The sequence below is a fragment of the Balaenoptera borealis genome (assembly GCF_965194805.1).
Source record: "Balaenoptera borealis genome assembly, chromosome: 7".
Classification (NCBI taxonomy): Eukaryota; Metazoa; Chordata; class Mammalia; order Artiodactyla; family Balaenopteridae; genus Balaenoptera; species Balaenoptera borealis.
This window is the reverse complement of record NC_138864.1, coordinates 57,123,791-57,143,443: the sequence shown is the minus strand read 5'-3', so window position 1 is coordinate 57,143,443 and position 19,653 is coordinate 57,123,791. Positions and strand designations below refer to the sequence as shown.

The 19,653-nt window shown below is 36.5% G+C and overlaps 1 protein-coding gene, 1 long non-coding RNA gene and 1 pseudogene across 5 annotated transcripts in view; 2 read left to right on the top strand and 1 right to left on the bottom strand.

The window, feature by feature from the left end:
- Nucleotides 1–19,653, bottom strand: part of TMEM196 (transmembrane protein 196) — a 229,888-nt gene that overhangs the window by 72,041 nt on the left and 138,194 nt on the right. The window lies entirely within an intron of this gene.
- On the top strand, nucleotides 3,684–4,599 carry LOC309631733 (ADP-ribosylation factor-like protein 6-interacting protein 1 pseudogene; annotated as a pseudogene). The gene has a single exon. The product of its transcript is annotated as an ADP-ribosylation factor-like protein 6-interacting protein 1 pseudogene (transcript).
- LOC309631855 overlaps nucleotides 13,179–19,653 on the top strand; it is a 173,710-nt gene continuing 167,235 nt past the window's right edge. The window contains exon 1 of the long non-coding RNA XR_014246616.1: nucleotides 13,179–13,221. This is a non-coding gene — a long non-coding RNA (uncharacterized lncRNA). The remainder of the gene's footprint in view (nucleotides 13,222–19,653) is intronic.

Sequence of the window (19,653 nt, the reverse complement as noted above, 5' to 3'; positions counted from 1 at the left end):
AACAGAAGAAGATTTAAAGAAGTAGATCAAACTTTATTATGAGGGCCTCGAGTTAGGAAGAGAGATATTACATAATAATTTTTGAAGTTTGATTAAATTAATTTTCATTCTGAATTATTCTAATTAGTTTAACCTCACCCTCACACCAGATCTTGACTTGGGGTTCTAGGTATGGACTCAGACTCTGGAAACATTTTCTGGGCAAAAGGACAAGGTAATATTGATTCATGAGATAATATTGAAGATGAATAATGGCTAATATTTATGGAGTGCTTACTATATACCAGACACTAGTTTAGCTACTGAAGATATCCCATAAACAAGACAGAATATCTACCCTAAAAGAGCTTACATCCCGTGGGGGATTCAAACAACAAACAAGTCAACAAATAATTATATGACATAATTTCAAATAGTGAAGTAAATTAAGTCAAGTTACGGGAATGAAGTGATAAAAGGGTAGTTTAGATAGTGTCCAGTACATGACACACGATCAGAGATACCTGAATAAAGTGAGCATGTGAACTCAAAGAAGAACTGGAGAAAAAGCATAGCAGACAAAGGGAAGAAGTGAGTATTAAGTGTTTTTAGAATGGCTAAACACCTAGTAAGTTAGGGGGAAAGTGGGTGGAAATGAAGTTGAAGGGGTAGCCAGGGCCTAGATTATTTAGGCCTGCTTGACTGTAGTAATACTTTGTATTTAATTCTAAGTGGATAGATTGAGGGATTTTGAGAAAAGAAGTGACATGATATGATTTACATTTTAATAAAATCAATTTCCTAATCTGCTGACTCCAGATACAATCCACTGAGGGATGGAAGCAGTTGGAGTCTATTGCAATTGTAAATAAAAGCTTGAACTAGAAAGGTAGTGTTAGAGGTGGTGAGAAGTACATTTTGACAATATCACACAAGGGAGAAATCTGAAGATTTTTAAAAAGTAGAACATTCAACTGCAATCTTATTTTATAGTGCTGGACTGAGAAATTGAAACAAGTCCAAGGAATCAAAGAGGAGACAATCAGGAAGAGTGAATCCTGTAAAATTGCCTAAGTCAGTGGTTGGTACTGGTATTTCACCACTTGGCAGCACGGTAAAATGTATTACATATGTGCCAAGAAATATCTGGCTTGTCAGGCTTTAGAGTGCTTGGTAGGGTGGGGTGTTGGGTGGATGGAACCCTTCCTCCTTACCCTCATCACTCCCCATACCCACTGCTGGATACTTCTCAGTGCTGGGTGAATCTGCAATCATTGCAGGCAGTAGACTATTCAGTACCATCCAGTACTTGCTGGTATGGTATGTGATAGTGAACATTGCCAAGGAGGTGCTCTATCTTTTGGACATCTGCTTAATTAGCCAGGTGCAAACATATTCCCTGGATAAAGTGGCTCACGGAGGAACCCTACTCCAGGTACCTAAGGATCAACGGAGTAGTACAAGGTGATAGAGTCAGTGAAAAGGAATGGTGGCCAAGTGGAAGCTTCTGAAAGGTGCAGCTTTAGGTAGTAGTGTCTTCATGTTTATTGGAAAATTCCTTTCGTGGCTCTTGTGTCCTTTTAGTTCTATGTAAGCCAGGTGCAAACAGTTTTACAATTACAGATGGTTATTAGGAAACACTTGATATAAAAAAATCTACTTGAATTTGAAGAGCATTCACACTACCATAAAAAATTTCAGAAGTACATTTGTAAATTACAGAAAAAAATTGCTGCTAGAATTTTTACATTTCAAATGTTATCATTTATGATGATTTATAGTAATGATTTAAAATTATTATCTGCTTTATTTTATATCTAGTAGCTTGTACCTCTTAATTCCCTTCCTCTACTTTTTCCCTCCTGCCACCCTCTCCCCTCCAGTAACTGCTAGTATGTTCTCTGTATCTGTGAGTCTGTTTCTGTTTTGTTATATTCATTTGTTTTATTTTTTGGATTTCACACATAAGTGAAAACAAAGAGTATTTGTCTTTGACTGTCTGATGTATTTCAATAAGCATAATACCCTCTAGTTCCATCCATGCTGTTGCAAGTGGCAAAATTTTATTCTTTTTCTTATGGCTAATATTGCATTGTATATATATACCACATCTTCTTTATCCATTCATCTACTGATGACCACTTAGGTTGCTTCCATATCTTGGCTATTGTAAATAATGCTGCTATAAACATTGGGGTGCATATATCTTTTCAATATATAAGATACAGGGATGTAATGTATAGCATAGGGAATATAGCCAATATTTTATGATAACTTTATATGGAGTATAATCTGTAAAAATAGCAAATCACCAGGTTGTACACTGGAAACTAATATAATATTGTAAGTCAACTATACTTCAATAAAAAATGTATTAGAAGCACATAAAAAATAAAAACAAAATTAAAAAATTATTACCAACTACTGATCCAAAAAAAGTTTCTTGTCAAGAATTTGAATTTTAGCAAAATTTTGATCAGGGATTATGTATCCATTTCATGGAAAAAAAACTTGATATAATATTATTTTCCATAGAATTTTTGTTAGAGTATATCTAGAAATTTTATACAAATTCAAAATGTAATATTTTCCCTAATACTTTAAATGGTTTTTAATCAAAATTATGCTGTAAAAAGGAAATGAAATTATTTTTAAAAAATAAAATCCCATAGAGATGTCCCCAAATTCTCTCCATCTTTCTCCAACGGGCCATACATCCCCCATGATTTCCTCTCTGTGCCATGACTTGAAGAAGGTCGTGAAGCTTAAGAAATACTGCACCTCAGGGAGGAACAGTTAAGAGCATGAAGCCAGTTCAGATATTCATGACTAAACAGACTAACTGAGAAATTATCTTGCTCTATTGCTTCTTAGGCTCTTCAAGAAAGAATAAGAGGTAATTTCTATTTCCTCTTTCAAAAGAGCAAGTTGATCTTAAGACTTCCTTTGCTCCAATAGAGAGCCAGGAGGCTTTGTTTTGATAGGGGGGAAGAATTGGAGAACTCTTGGAAGGGTTGAAGAGAGGTTGGGGAAGACTGGATTTATGAGGATTAAGAATAGTGAAGGAGGTAATTTCTCTCTGGGTTATGAAATCTGGTCCTCATGCTCATTAAGGGGCCTGGGAGGTGGAAAGAGATCTGATGAAACTGGTACACGTGATTGCTGGTACAGGGGCCTTGGAAATGTTAAACAGTCCCAGTGGCTGAGAGGAGATGAATGCATGTTGTAAGTAGTCAACGAATAGGCTTAAAACGGATGACATGGATTCAGACCACCCTTTCCCAACCAAGGTTCTACAAGAAAGTTAACCGGAAATGAATATTTCCTTAACAAGAAATGAATATTTTGTCAGTTCTCCCAGGGATGAATTATAGGTAGTCCCATTCTTGGAGCAAAAGAAAAAAGTTAATCATTATATACAATGAAATATTTAGGGCTTTGGACTTAACTTTTATGGAACTGTTGGTTGGGGAGGGGTTGATTTGGATAATGACCTTCTCAGGGTGGACCACGATAAATCAAGGACAAAATCATTTTTCAACTTTCTGAATTGTTTATGATCTCTTGAACTCTTATACAACAATTCTTGGGCAAAACAAAAATGTCTCCCTGGGACTCCATCGTAATGACTTTTATTAGAAACTCTGGAAATGGTGATTTAAGTCAAATTATGTAAATTAAAACACAGTGTGGGCTAGGGTTGTCGTGAGTGCCTCTGAGGAAGGCCGGGTTTTGGGGGCGTCTTGCGCTCGCTGAGGGGGCACCTCGGGAACAATGGCGGAAGGAGATAATCGCAGCACTAACCTGCTGGCTGCAGAGACTGCAAGTCTGGAAGAGCAGCTGCAAGGATGGGGAGAAGTGATGCTGATGGCAGATGAAGTCCTCCAATGGGGAAGAGCCTGGTTTCCACCTGCCATCATAGGTGTGGTTTCTTTGGTGTTTCTGACTATCTACTATCCAGATCCATCCATTCTGTCAGGTGTTTCCTGTTTTGTTATGTTTTTGTGCTTGGCTGACAACCTTGTTCCCATTCTAGCGCCTAGAATTTTTGGCTCCAACAAATGGACCACTGAGCAACAGCAGAGATTCCATGAAATTTGCAGCAATCTAGTAAAAACTCGACGCAGAGCTGTGGGCTGGTGGAAACACCTCTTTACGCTAAAGGAAGAAAAGCCTAAAATGTACTTCATGACCATGATCATTTCTCTTGCTGCGGTTGCTTGGGTGGGACAGCAAGTCCACAACCTCCTTCTCACCTACCTGATAGTGACTTTCTTACTCTTGCTTCCTGGACTAAACCAACATGGAATCATTTCAAAGTACACTGGAATGGCCAAAAGAGAGATAAACAAGCTTCTCAAACAAAAAGAAAAGAAAAATGAATAATACATCTGCTTTATTCAGTGTGATTAATGGCGTATACATTGTCCTTGGGGACAGTGTCTGTTATGCTGTCTGGATACTAAAATGTTACAGATGTAGCTCTTTGCTGTCCCTCATTCTGCCCTTAGTTAGTAGAAATTCCGACTTGCCAAGTAAGGCTTTATGCCCAGTGTCTTCAAGGGTGTGTTGTCATCAGCTGGCCTTATATGGACAACTCATTCATCATTACCACTTGTTTTGGTTTTTCTCACCCAGGGTTAATTGAACTCTTACTTTTAAAATAATATAGTGGTGAACTTCATCCTTTAGTACAGTTAACAGTGGCTTGGGATAACTGTTCAAGTTGATCTTTGCTTTAGCTGGATACAAGATAGTGGTCTGTGACTAAAGGATGCTGGTTCTACTGTCTGCTTCCACACTCTGCTTAAACAACTGCCTGGCTTCGTGAATATAGAAACCAAGTTTACCACTTCTGATGAAGAGACCAGTTAAGATTCATTCCTCATTCTGTTTCGATACTGTGGGAGAAGAATCCTCATGGAATACAATGAAAGTAACTCCATGGCCTAGTATGTGTTGGCTTCTCCCTTGTGCAGAATTTAGCAATTTGTTGGAAACATTGATCCTTCCTCCCAAATGGGGAATCTGACAGGCTTAGAACTCTTGTTCCCGTGCACTTAAACTTGAAGTTAGTACGTCCTTAAGGGCTTTTTAGTAGCAGGCTTACGCAAGATGGTATTTAGGATTTTTAGCATACTTTTAATTTCAGATTTTCAGCTAACTGAAACTAAAGTACATAATAGGTTAAGAGTCATGTCTATGACCTTTACTCCAAGACCAGCCTATAAAGAACAAAACTCATCCTGTGTTTAGTCAAGATTCATTTCAGTAGAAAATCCTACTAGTTTTTCAAGACCAGAATAAGCCTTTAAAGGTAAGCCTCAAGATTCTCATTTTATGGTAACACTGTCTGCTTTTGGTTCCCATAGATGGAGTAGTTGAAATCTGTAGGAATGAACCTCTGAGGGCTGGAAATGTGACATATTTGGGAACATTCTTAAACTGATTAACTAGCTGTAATATAGTTTTGTGAATTTATTGCACTGATGCTGTAAAACCTGGACCTTGTGGTATATCTGTTCCTAAATAAGTGTTGTTTTCTCCCCTTCAATATTGCTGTAAACAGTGGCACCCACATAGCATGTTTGACTTTTCTTTTTTAATGTTTCCTATACAAACTACCATAATTTACATGTGTTTCCTCATTGTAAATAAGCTTGCCTTCCTAGATTTTTGTGCGTATGTGTGTTCTACCAATTAACTACTTTTGCAGTTTTAATCCCGTATTATTTCTTCTACTTTGCTTTGTGTAAAAGGGGAAAAATAAAAAAGCTGGAAGCCCCAAAAAAAAAAAAACACAGTGTGATATTTCTCATATATAAGTTTTGAGGAGAATGATTATACCTATCTTATGAATAGACAATTTATAAACCAGAAGACAGAAAAAGGGTGAACTAATGCTTCTTTTATGAGAATATAATTGTCCCATAAGGTATTAATTGGTCTTAGAGTCTTACCATGATACTTTGCATTATATGTATGACATCTGTTTACAGGAGATTTAGAAAAAACCTGGCAAAACATGTTTCCTCCGTGAGGTATCCCAGCAAAATAGTAACTTGTCCATTTCACCTAGTAGGGTTTTGTTTATTTTTCTATATAAACAATGATATTTACAAAAAGATTTGGTACGTAGAGCTTGCTAGAATCAGAAATTCTTATTATACTTTTACTTCTACATAGGAAATCTAATACTGTACTACTTTTTGAACTTCAAAGAGATTTAAGGAATAAGAAAAGATTAAATAATTGATTTCCAAATATATAAGGATTGAACTTATTCCATGGCACTTAAATGCCCAAACAAAATCTAGGATTCAATATGGTTCTGAAAATTGGATTTGGCAAGGCCTAATAATTTGTCCATTTTCTATTTAAATACTGAGCCTCATTTAGGTATGTGTATTTTCCACTATGTTCAATCTTTCATCATTTAGCCAAAAAATAATTAATGCCTGCCTACAAGGCACTGTTTTATGAGCTGAGAATAGAAGTGAAAGACCTGCATTTTTTGTTTTGTTCAAAACTTTAAAAATATCATTAGCTTTAATGACACAACAGAGGTACATTAACATATTCCATAATACCGACCTTTTATCTTTCTTATCTACTCAGAGACAAACAATAGGTAACAAGACAAATTAAAGGCAAAAATAAATATATCCAAACTTAGGCATCTCTTAGTGTATACCCATACTTTCAATCTGTATGTGTCCCTAGGTCTGAAGAAGGTCTCTTCTAGACAGCATATATATGGGTCTTGTTTTTGTATCCATTCAGCTAGTCTACGTCTTTTGGTGGGAGTTTTAAATCCATTTACATTTAAGGTAATTGTCGATATGTATGTTCCTATTACCATTTTCTTAGTTCTTTTGGGTTTGTTATTGTAGGTCTTTCAGATATTTTAACATCTTTATTGGAGTATAATTGCTTTACAATGTTGTGTTACTTTCTGCTGTATAACAAAGTGAATCAGCTATACGTATACATATATCCCCATATTCCCTCCCTCTTGTGTCTCCCTCCCACCCTCCCTATCCCACCCCTCTAGGTGGTCACAAAGGACAGAGCTGATCTCCCTATACTATGCGGCTGCTTCCCACTAGCTATCTGTTTTACATTTCGAAGTGTATATGTGTCAATGCCACTCTCTCACTTCATCCCAGCTTGCTGTTCCCCCTCCCCGTGTCCTCAAGTCCATCCTCTACTTCTGCCTCTTTATTCCTGTCCTGCTCCTACGTTCTTCAGAACCATTTTTTTTTACATTCCATATATATGTGTTAGCATACGATATTTGGTTTTCTCTTTCTGACTTACTTTACTCTGTATGGCAGACTCTAGGTCCATCCACCTCATTACAAATAACTCAGTATTGTATATATGTGCCACATGTTCTTTATCCATTCATCTGTTGATGGACACTTAGGTTGCTTCCAGGTCCTGGCTATTGTAAATCGTGCTGCAGTGAACATTGTGGTACATGACTCTTTTTGAATTATGGTTTTCTCAGGGTATATGTCCAATAGTGGGATTGCTGGGTCATATGGTAATTCTATTTTTAGGTTTTTAAGGACCCTCCATACTGTTCTCCATAGTGGCTGTATCAATTTACATTCCCACCAACAGTGCAAGAGTGTTCCCTTTTCTCCACACCCTCTCTAGCATTTACTGTTTGTAGATTTTTTGATGATGGCCATTCTGACTGGTGTGAGGTGATACCTCATTGTAGCTTTGATTTGCATTTCTCTAATGATTAGTGATGTTGAGCATTGTTTCATGTGTTTGTTGGCAATCTGTATATCTTCTTTGGAGAGATGTATATTTAGGTCTTCTGCCCATTTTTGGACTGGGGTGTTTGTTTTTTTGATATTGAGCTGCATGAGCTGCTTGTATATTTTGGAGATTAAGCCTTTGTCCGTTGCTACATTTGCAAGTATTTTCTCCCATTATGAGGGTTGTCTTTTCGTCTTGTTTATGGTTTCCTTTGCTGTTCAAAAGCTTTTAAGTTTCATTAGGTCCCATGTGTTTATTTCTGTTTTTATTTCCATTTCTCTAGGAGGTGGGTCCAAAAGGATCTTGCTGTGATTTATGTCATAGAGTGATCTGCCTATGTTTTCCTGTAAGAGTTTTAGAGTGTCTGGCCTTACATTTAGGTCTTTAATCCATTTTGAATTTATTTTTGTGTATGGTGTTAGGCAGTGTTCTAATTTCATTCTTTTACATGTAGCTGTCCAGTTTTCCCAGCACCACTTACTGAAGAGGTCATCCTTTCTCCATTGTATATTCTTGCCTCCTTTATCAAAGACAAGGAGACCATAGAGCATGGGATTATCTCTGGCTTTCTATCCTGTTCCACTGATCTATATGTCTGTTTTTGTGCCAGTACCATACTGTCTTGATTACTGTAGCTTTGTAGTATAGTCTGAAGTCAAGGAGCCTGATTCCTCAAGCTCTGTTTTTCTTTCTCAAAAGTGCTTTGTCTATTCGGGGTCTTTTGTGTTTCCATACAAATTCTGAAATATTTTGTTCTAGTTCTGTGAAAAATGCCATTGGTAGTTTAATAAGGATGGCATTGAATCTGTCGATTGTTTTGAGTTTTACAATCATTTTCACAATGTTGATTCTTCCAATCCAAGAACATGGTATACCTCTCCATCTGTTGGTATCGCCTTTAATGATTTTCATCAGCGTCTTATAGTTTTCTGCATATAGGTCTTTTGCCTCCTTAGGTGGGTTTATTCCTAGGTATTTTATTCTTTTTGTTGCAGTGGTAAATGGGAGCGTTTCCTTAATTTCTCTTACAAATTTTTCATCATTAGTGTATAGGAATGCAAGAGATTTCTGTGCATTAATTTTGTATCCTGCTACTTTACCAAATTCATTGATTGGCTCTAGCATTTTCTGGTAGCATCTTTAGGATTCTCTATGTATAGTATCATGGCATCTGCAAACAGTGACATCTTTACTTCTTCTTTTCCGACTTGGATTCCTTTTATTTCTTTTTCTTCTATGATCGCCGTGGCTAAAACTTCAAGAACTATGTTGAATAAAGTGGTGAGAGTGGGCACCCTTGTCTTGTTCCTGATCTTAGTGGAAATCGTCTCAGTTTTTCACCATTGAGAATGAAGTTGGCTGTGGGTTTGTCATATATGGCCTTTATTATGTTGAGGTAAGTTCCCTGTATGACCACTTTCTGGAGAGTTTTTATCATAAATGGGTGTTGAATTTTGTCAAAAACTTTTTCTGCATCTATTGAGATGATCATATGGTTTTTATCCTTCAGTTCATTAATATGGTATATCACATTGATTGATTTGTGTATATTGAAGAATCCTTGTATTCCTGGGATAAACCCCACTTGATCATGGTGTATGATCCTTTTAATGTGCTGTTGGATCCTGTTTGCTAGTATTTTGTTGAGGATTTTTGCATCTATGTTCATCAGTGATATTGGCCTGTAGTTTTCTTTTTTCGTGACATCTTTGGTTTTGGTATCAGGGTGATGGTGGCCTTGTAGAATGAGTTTGGGAGTGTTCCTCCCTCTGCTATATTTTGGAAGAGTATGAGAAGGATGCATGTTAGCTTTCTCTAACTGATAAAATTCGCCTGTGAAGCCATCTGGTCCTGGGCTTTTGTTTGTTGGAAGATTTCTAATCAGTTTCAATTTCAGTGGTTGTGATTGGTCTGTTTATATTTTCCATTTCTTCCTGGTTTAGTATCAGAAGGCCATGCTTTTCTAAGAATTTGTCCATTTCTTACAGGTTGTCCATTTTATTGGCATATAGTTGCTTGTAATAATCTCTTATGATCCTTTGCATTTTTGCAGTGTCGGTTGTTACTTCTCCTTTTTCATTTCTAATTCTGTTGATTTGAGTCTTTTCCCTTTTTTTCTTCATGAGTCCTGCTAATGGTTTATCAATTTTGTTTATCTTCTCAAAGAAATAGCTTTTAGTTTTATTGATCTTTGGTACTGTTTTCTTCACTTCTTTTTCATGTATTTCTGATCTGATTTTATGATTTCTTTCCTTCTGCTAACTTGGGGTTTTTTTTGTTCTTCTTTCTCTAATTGCTTTAGGTGTAAGGTTAGGTTGTTTATTTGAGATGTTTCTTGTTTCTTGAGGTAGGATTGTATTGCTATACACTTCCCTCTTAGAACTGCTTTTGCTGCATCCCATAGGTTCTGGTTGTCGTGTTTTCACTGTCATTTGTTTCTAGGTATTTTTTGATTTCCTCTTTGATTTCTTCAGTGATCTCTTGGTTATTTAGTAGCATATTGTTTAGCCTCCATGAGTTTGTACGTTTTACAGTTTTTTCCCTATAATTGATATCTAGTCTCATAGCATTGTGGTCAGAAAAGATACTTGATACGATTTCAATTTTCTTAAATTTACCAAGGCCTGATTTGTGACCCAAGATATGACCTATCCTGGAGAATGTTCCATGAGCACTTGAAAAGAAACTGTATTCTGTTTTTTTGGGATGGAATGTCCTATAAATATCCATTAAGTCCATCTTGTTAATGTGTCATTTAAAGCTTGTGTTTCCTTATTTATTTTCATTTTGGATGATCTGTCCATTGGTGAAAGTGGGGTGTTAAAGTCCCCTACTATGATTGTGTTACTGTCAATTTCCCCTTTTATGGCTGTTAGCATTTGTCTTATGTATTGAGGTACTCCTATGTTGGGTGCATAAATATTTACAATTGTTATATCTTCTTCTTGGATTGATCCCTTGATCATTATGTAGCATACTTGTCTCTTGTAATAGTCTTTATTTTAAAGTCTATTTTATTTTATACAAGTATTGCTACTCCAGCTTTCTTTTGATTTCCATTTGCATGGAATAACTGTTTCCATCCCCTCACTTTCAGTCTGTATGTGTCCCTAGGTCTGAAGAGGGTCTCTTTTACACAGCATATATATGGGTCTTGTTTTTGTATCCATTCAGCTAGTCTACGTCTTTTGGTGGGAGCTTTAAATCCATTTACATTTAAGGTAATTATCGATATGTATGTTCCTATTACCATTTTCTTAGTTCTTTTGGGTTTGTTATTGTAGGTCTTTTCGTTCTCTTGTGCTTCCTGCCTAGAGAACTTCCTTTAGCATTTGTTGTAAAGCTGGTTTAGTGGTGGTGAATTCTCTTAGCCTTTGCTTGTATGTAAATGTTTTAATTTCTCCATCGAATCTGAATGAGATCTTTACTGGGTAGAATAATCTTGGTTGTAGGTTTATCCCTTTCATCACCTAAATATGTCCTGCCACGCCCTTTTGGCTTTCAGAGTTTCTGCTGAAAGGTAAGCTGTTAACCTTATGGTGATACCCTTGCATGTTATTTGTTGCTTTTCCCTTGCTGCTTTTAATATTTTTTGTTTTTAATTTTTGATAGTTTCATTATTATATGTCTTGGCGTGTTTCTCCTTGGATTTATCCTGTATGGGACTCTCTGTGCTTCCTGGACTTGATTGACTATTTCCTTTCCTATGTTAGGGAAGTTTTCAACTGTAATCTCTTCAAATATTTTCTCAGTCCCTTTCTTTTTCTCTTCTTCTTTTGGGACCCCAATAATTCGAATGTTTGTGCATTTAATGTTGTCCCAGAAGTCTCTTAGACTGTCCTCCATTCCTGTCACTCTTTTTTCTTTATTCTGCTCTGCAGTAGTTATTTCCACTATTTTATCTTCCAGGTCACTTATCCGTTTTTCTCCCTCAGTTATTCTGCTATTGATTCCTTCTAGAGAATTTTTAATTTCATTTATTGTGTTGTTCATCATTGTTTGTTTGCTCTTTAATTCTTCTAGGTCCTTGTTAAACGTTTCTTGTATTTTCTCCATTCTCTTTCCAAGATTTTGGATCATCTTTACTATCATTACTCTGAATTCTTTTCCAGGTAGACTGCCTATTTCCTCTTCATTTGTTTGGTCTGCTGGGTTTTTACTTTGCTCCTTCATCTGCTGCATATTTCTCTGTCTTCTCATTTTGCTTAACTTACTGTGTTTGGGGTCTCCTTTTCGCAGGCTCCCGGTTTGTAGTTCCCTTGTTTTTGGTGTCTGCCCCCCAGTGGATAAGGTTGGTTCAGTGGGTTGTGTAGGCTTCCTGGTGGAGGTGACTGGTGCCTGTGTTCTGGTGGATGAGGCTGCATCTTGTCTTTCTGGTGGGTAGGACCGTGTCTGGTGGTCTGTTTCAGGATGTCTGTGAACTTATTATGATTTTAGGCAGCCTCTCTGCTAATGGGTGGGGTTGTGTTCCTGTCTTGCTAGTTGTTTAGCATGGGGTGTCCAGCACTGGAGCTTGCTGTTCGTTTAGTAGAGCTGGGTCTTAGCGTTGAGATGGAGATCTCTGGGAGAGCTTTTGCCGTTTGATATTACATGGGGGGTGGGAGGTCTCTGGTGGTCCAATGTCCTGAACTCAGCTCTTCCACCTCAGAGGCTCAGGTCTTACAGCTGGCTGGAGCACCAAGACCCTGTCAGCCACACAGCCAGGTACGTGGGGAGTTTCTTCCCTTTTGGGAAGTCTGAGGTCTTCTTCAAGTGTTCAGTAGATGTTCTGCAGGAGCTGTTCCACATGTAGATGTATTTTTGATGTATTTTTGGGGAGGAAGGTGATCTCCATGTCTTACTCCTCTGCCCTCTTGAAGGTCCTCTCTCTCTTAGTATATTTTTAAATGAGACCAATTTCAGTATTTAATATGCTAGACCCAAAATTATGATTACCAGAGGGTTAAGGGGGGCTGGGAGGGATAAACTGGGAGATTAGGATTGACATATACACACTACTGTATATAAAATAGATAACTAATAAGGACCTACTGTAGAGTACAGGGAACTATTCTCAATACTCTGTAATGACCTATACGGGAAAAGAATCTAAAAAAGAAGGGACAGGGGCTTCCCTGGTGGCACAGTGGTTAAGAATCTGCCTGCCAATGCAGGGGATACGGGTTCGAGCCCTGGTCTGGGAAGATCCCACATGCCACGGAGCAACTAGGCCCGTGAGCCACAACTACTGAGCCTGTGCGTCTGGAGCCTGTGCTCCACAACGGGAGAGGCCCCCGACAGTGAGTGTCCCGCACACTGCGATGAAGAGTGGCACCCGCTCGCCTCAACTGGAGAAAGCCCTCGCATAGAAACGAAGACCCAACACAGCCAAAAATAAATAAATAAATTTATTAAAAAAAAAAAGAGTGATATATGTGTATGTATAACTGATTCACTTTGCTGTACACCTGAAACTAACACAACATTGTAAATCAACTATACTCCAATAAAATTTTTTTAAAAAATTAAAAAGATCTAAGTTCCATAATTTTTTTTTTTCCATTGGAGTATAGTTGCTTTACTCTGCTGTGTCAGTTTCTGCTGTACAGCAAAGTGAATCAGTTACACCTATACATGTATCCCCTCTTTTTTGGATTTCCTTCCCATTTAGGTCACCACAGAGTACTGAGTAGAGTTCCCTGTGCTATACAGTAGGTTCTCATTGGTTATCCATTTTATACATAGTAGTGTATATATGTCAATCCCAATCTCCCAATTCATCCATAAATATTTTAATAAATAATCTTTTGATAAGGGGGGAAAAAAGATGCTAGACCAAACTAACCTCTCATCAGCAAAATATTACTCCCTGTAACTTATCGTCTGTCTGCTTAGCCTGCTTCTGTTTGCGCTGTCTTGAGAAACGGGGCTCACATTGCCTTTCTTAAATGAATGTTCCATAGTTGAATTGTTGTTACTCTGAGGAGACTTTTCTTTCTGATGTTTAACCTAAATTGTTCTTTAAAAAGAATTATATCCTACCACTCATAGATATACCTTCTTATACTTGACTGTAATCATTTACCCTTATCTTATTTTAGAATTACACCTTTCCCATATTTATGAGCTATTATGTTCATTCTCACTGACAAAGTAAAACTATATGCATTTTAACCCATCATCTTTCTTTCTTTTTTTTCTTTTTCTTACAGGCATGGAAAGTTCCTAAGCTTCCCACCACTTGCTCTACGGCTGGAGGCTCCTGAGGTATCAAAAGAAAAAAATAGTTTTCAGGTGCAATCTTAATACAGTCATGTTGAAAGTGATAATAATCCTCTTACCAAGACACACTGCCCAAAATAGCATTGGCATCCTTTGACACCATGAGAAAGCAAATTTTATTTTATCTTATTTCATTTTATGTCCACTTGGGAGTAATGCCATGTGACACAAGCTCATAAAAACAGAACTCCCTTGATGACTGAGTTTGAGATAATCATTCTCTGGATAAAGAATACGGAAAGTAATTGAAAATGAATAATATACCACTCATTTCACCACATCACTGACACTGATAATTCAGCAGTCTGAAACCTATTACGTAGGTAGGCATGGTCAATACTGATTGAGTTTTTTGTGATGCTTTCACATACTTTAATTTTATTTAATCTTCACAATGACCCTGTAGTATATTGTAAATGGATAAATTCTGTTTCAGAAGTAGCTCAGGCTCTTACAGCTAGTTACTGACAGCTTCCATAAATGCAATGACCTTTATATGACATCACAGTGTCCTCTATGTTTTTAACATTTTTGTAGTGTAATATACAAAGAGAAAAGTGCACTTAAGTGTATAGGCTGATGGGGTTTTGCAAATTGAACACACATGTAACCAGTACCCAGATCAAGAGCCTCAGAAGCTCCCCTATGCCCATTTGTAGTAACTATTCACCCTACCAAACTCCAAAAGTAACCAGAACCCTGACTTCTAACAACACACATTTTTGCCTACTATTGTAGTTTACATCAGGGGAATCATACACTCTTTTATATTTGACTTCTCTAACTTAACATTATATTCATGATTCATCCATATTGTGGCATGTAGCTCTATATCATTATTCTAATTGCTATATGCCACTCCATAAAATTTAAATATATCACAATTTATTTACCCACTCCACTGTTGATGGGAATTTGGGAGTTTCTAGTTTTGGACTATTACAAATAGCACTATTATGAACATTCTGGTATATGCCATTTGGTAAAATATGTACTCATTTCAGAGACACACCCATACACACACCTCCTAGGAATGGGATTGCTGAGGCATAGGTTGTACAAATATTCAGCTTTGATAGATGCTGCCCAATAGGTTTCTAAAATGGTTCTACAGGGCATATCTTCCATTGTTATTATTAAATAATTACTGTCACTGATTATTTGTTCAATTATGAGTCCTACCATCACCACTATCATTCTCTGAGTAATGATTATGAGCCAGGCACTGTGCTAAGCATTATATATATTAAAAATTATAAATATATTACATATAAGTATATGATATTTATAACATATAGTTAATATATATGGTACATATAAATATATTATACAAAAGCACTATATCATACACATATGTACATACTATGTTAAAATAGAAATAATATATAAGTACTATATTATATATGTATATACATATATATACATACATATATATTTGTATTATACATAGCAACTATAATACAGTTATACTCCTTGAGGTTGAAACAGATACTCATCCTTGAGGGTGGAGTATCTACATAAATTCTTTGAAATTATTCTGCATAAGAGATTTGTCTCTTCTCCCTATTTATTTATTCATTCAGTCATTCATTTATATCAATATAAACTTACGGATATTTATATTTTGCATTATAATACATTACTATTTATTTTGATGCTCAAATTGTTCTTGCTTTGGCTATTAGAATCTCCTTCAGTGGTTCCAGCCCGAGACCTAGAATCAGCTATTTATCCAAGGATCCTTGGTTCTTTCTTTGTAAGTATGGTGTTAGAAACCAAGTTCTGGATGCTTGGTGCGCTAGTTGCTACTGGGGTATCATTGCTTGTAAGTCCTCTCAGCTGACAGAACAAATAACTATGTGGTGTGCACACCAACTAACCTGTGTATATGTACATCTATAAATATGTCTATAACTGACTTTCAATACCTACATTAATTTAAACATGAGTTAATACTGATATTTAACTCTAATCCATTTCCACATGGACCATTATAGCCTTCTCCCCATCTTGATCCATAAACTCCTACAACTGAGGAAAAACATGACTCCCACCAAGCTCCATCCATTTACTTTATTATTCACTTCTAGTATATATGTATGTATAGTAGTATCAAAAAAGTTAATCCAGTACTTTTGTGGGAGTGAACTTTATCAACTAAAGTACAGTACTTTTGCCTTTAATCTTACAGAAAGAATCCACTCATTTTCAAAGTTATTTAGGTCAGCACCTTTCCCTCCACATCATTTAGTGAGGTTGTTTCATACATTTGTAATACAGTTACATTTTCTTTTGACAACTTGCATTCCTTCCTGGGATCCCCAGCCTCCTAAATGATTTTTTTAAAGCTTACAAATGTTGTTAGCTCTTTTTGCTGTACAATTCTATGGGTTGACAAATTCATGTATCTACCATTGGAATATCATACAGAATAGCTTTACTGCTCCCAACAAACCCCCCATGTTTCACCTGTTCAACCCTTCCCCCAAACCTGTAGCTACCACTGATCTATTTACTATCTCTATAGTTTTGCCTCTTTCAGAATGTCATATAATTGTAATTATGTAATTATACAGTCTTTCAGACTGGCTTCTTTCATTTAGCAACATGCATTCAAAATTCATCCATGTCTTGATAGCTCATTTCTCTTATCAATGATTATTCCATTTTATGGATGTACCAGTTTTTTTATCCATTCACCTGTTAGTGGTTGCATCTATCTTCAAGCAATCATAAACAACACTGTTGTAAACATTTATGTGCAGGCTTTTGTGTGGAAGGATTTTGAATCAGTTGAATCTTCAAATCAGTTGAATCTTTCAGCCCATGATCATGGAATATCTTTTCATTTATTAGTATCTGTGATTTTTTTCATCAGAGTTGTACAGTTTTCTGCAGCTCTGGTCACAGGTAGATCTTGGAACTCAGCAATGACCTTGGGAAAATGTCTCTTTTTCCATTTTTGAATTCTATGTTCTTTTGCACTGGCTCTTTTCTCAGATTGGCTCTCTCCAAGAATGACCTTGGAATATCCACTTATTTTCAAGAAGTTTAGCAACATGGGGAGAAAGAGATGCTTTTTCTAATCAGTGAAAGTTTAGGGTGGGACTCCTGAGCCCAAGCTGTATCCTGTGCCCATTATGGACAAATCATAGTTACTCTGATCAGCCAATGAAGCTAGAGGATGAGGTCAGTATCATTATGACCACATAGACTGAGAATGGAGAAGACTGGTTCTCCAAAGGAAAACTGAAGTTACCAGAAATGGGGTAGGGGATTATTGATGCTGGCCAGACAAGAGTCTACCAGAGTGGGGAAGTTTGACATCTAGTCAAAACCTAAACATGTATATTTGTTTTGTTTTGTTTTATTTTTTATAGTAAAGAGATTTGGATTATACCCATACAAAGAATAAATAAGTGGTTGAAAAGAGGGAAAATGTTACTGTGGTGTTTAATCTATAGGACAATAAACAAGTGGTTTGTCAGATTTCTATTCTTAATTGATCCAATTATCATTAAAAATATGATCTGAAAAAAAAAAAAAAATATGATCTGAGATTTCTACCTGCATATGATTAATTTCTGATTCACAGCCCTGCCTTTTCTGACAATTTGCCTTTAGAAATTTTCCAAGAGAAATAAAAGCTTAACAAATGAGTATTAGCTAATGTGAAAAATCTGGAGCTCAGATGAAGGAAATAGAGCTAATTTATATAATGAGGCTCTAATTTATTCAACTTTAAAAGACTATACAAAATTTGGGGTCTTGAATTTTTAAAGTTATAGTTTAGACTTGGATTTGGTAGTAAATATCCATATTTACATTCATTATGTATAATTATTATTCCAGTAGAGTAGATGAGGTATGGGGGTTTTTTAATTGATATATAACTGACATATAACATTATATTAGTTTTAGATGTGTGACATACTGATTTTATATATATTATATATATATATATATACTGCAAAATGATTACCACAATAAACTTAAACATTCTTCACTACACATTGTTACACATTATTTTTTCTTGTGATTAGAACTTTTAAGATCTACTCTCTTAGCAATTTTCAAATATACAATACAGTATTGTTAACTTCAGTCACCATGCTGTACGTTACAACCCCATGACTTATTTATCTTAAAACTGAAGTTTTGTTACCTTTTGACTACCGTCACCCATTTTTCCCACCCCCTTTCCACAGCCTCTGTCTCTAGCAACCACCAATCTGTTTTCTGTATCTATGAGTTTGTGAGTTTGTTTAAGATTCCACATGTGAGATCATACAGTATTTGTCTTTCTATGTCTGACACATTTTGCTGTGCATGTTTTTTTAAAACAAGCCTTACTTAAGCTATTAATCTTTGGAGGAAGCATGATGAGCATATTCCCTCCTTAATAAGCAATCATAAGTAAAGTTTCTAAGCGTAGTAGAGGATAGAGTAGGCAACTAATATCTCATCAAAGTAGTGTTACTACACAGGAGCAGATACAAATGAATTAGAAATACTCTATCAAATGAATAAGTTCATTTTCGAAATATGAGTACAATGTTTTTGGTGTGTGGCAGACTCCCTTGAACATAGACAAAGTCAAGAGAGAAGGAGGCACATGTTTAAAAATAGCTCTCATAAAATGTGAATTAGTCAACAGATGAAATATCACATTATTTGAGCTGAAATTTGCATGGCAAACATTTCATTACTCATTCCATTCCCTTCTCTCTTACTGAGCTACTCCAGTATCCTTAGGAGGGAGAACACACTGAACGTGCTATTTTTATGACAGACCAGAAAGCAATAAGGTTACAGAACAGTTTACACATCAGCAGTAATCTGAAATGGAACACACATATTATTTTTTCCCTTGGCATTATTTCAACTCTTTGTCCATACTGATACCTCATGTTTAAAAAGACAATAATAATATATCCTGTCAGGTGCAAAGAATGGAGAAGTAATTCTTTTATCTCATTAGCTATTCTTCCCCAGAGCCAGGTGTGAGCCTTATGCTTGGGCAAATAACAGTCCTACCCTGTTGTGACCACAAAGTAGTTTCTTTCTGTTCTCTGGGAAGACACGTTTCTAGGAAGCTATTATTGTGGGATATACAGAGGTCATGGCCTTGCTCTCAGCTACTTGATGACTATGATGCCTTTTAGGAATAAATCCAGAATACTTCATAGGGGAGAGGCGCCATTAAAAATAACCCAGTTAGGGAAGTGTACGAATACTGAGAGGGAGTATTTCACTCTTTCCCAAACTAGGTGGGATTCAAGGCATATTTTAGCTCACTGTCCTTGACTCTTCCTCAGTGAAACACTGTGTCATTAAACCCTTGCTTTACCCCATTCATGAATACTTAAAAATACAGCAGGATGGATTATTTTTTTTTTTTTTTTTTTTATAAATTTATTTATTTTATTATTTTTATTTTTGGCTGTGTTGGGTCTTCGTTTCTGTGCGAGGGCTTTCTCTAGTTGTGGCGAGCGGGGGCCACTCTTCATTGCGGTGCGCAGGCCTCTCACTGTCGTGGCCTCTCTTGTTGCAGAGCACAGGCTCCAGACGCGCAGGCTCAGTAATTGTGGCTCACGGGCCCAGTCGCTCCGCGGCACGTGGGATCCTCCCAGACCA